The sequence below is a fragment of the Phocoena sinus genome, chromosome 21 (assembly GCF_008692025.1).
Source record: "Phocoena sinus isolate mPhoSin1 chromosome 21, mPhoSin1.pri, whole genome shotgun sequence".
NCBI classification, from domain to species: domain Eukaryota; kingdom Metazoa; phylum Chordata; class Mammalia; order Artiodactyla; family Phocoenidae; genus Phocoena; species Phocoena sinus.
Genome location: NC_045783.1, coordinates 2,010,880 through 2,011,589, shown reverse-complemented (window position 1 = coordinate 2,011,589; position 710 = coordinate 2,010,880). Strand labels below are relative to the sequence as shown.

Sequence of the window (710 nt, the reverse complement as noted above, 5' to 3'; positions counted from 1 at the left end):
ATAGTTTCTTTTGGTGATGTTCTGTTCCTCCATTTGTTTCCGCAAGTGTAATTTGTAGGGACAGGATTGGATGAAGTCCGACAGGCTAATGACGTGAAGTAGGTACATGTAACACGTTGAATTATTTGGTACCAAGCAAGGTATATATGCATTCATTGATTAACTTGGAAATTTATTGTAGAAATGAAAAAGTCATTGTCATTTTAGTTTATTTAACAAGTATTTACATAAACACACATTAAAGACATTAAAAATGTGAGCCGATCGCTTCTCGGCCTTTTGGCTAAGATCAAGTGTAGTATCTGTTCTTATCAGTTTAATATCTGATACGTCCTCTATCCGAGGACAATATATTAAAAATGCGAGCCAGTGGTAATTTTCTTTTCTTTTTATTTATTTACTTATTTGGTTGCGCCGGGTCTTAATTGCGGCACACGGGCTCCTTAGTTGTGGTGTGCGAACTCTTAGTTGTGGCACGTGTGGGGGATCTAGTTCCCTGACCAGGGATCGAACCCAGGCCCCCTGCGTTGGGAGTGTGGAGTCCTAACTGCTGCGCCATCAGGGAAGTCCAAGCCAGAGGTGATTCTCATATTACTTATTAGTATTTCTTACCGGAATCCTCAGTTTGAAACCTTTCTTGCTATCACTTAAACCTTCTTCTTAGAAGCTATTTGACTGTATATGAGTGGAAGGTCACTATACGTTACATA

At 39.6% G+C, this 710-nt stretch overlaps 1 pseudogene; it reads left to right on the top strand.

Moving 5' to 3' along the window:
- Nucleotides 1-263: 263 nt before the first annotated feature.
- Nucleotides 264-381, top strand: LOC116746905 (annotated as a pseudogene).
- The last annotated feature ends 329 nt before the right edge of the window (nucleotides 382-710 follow it).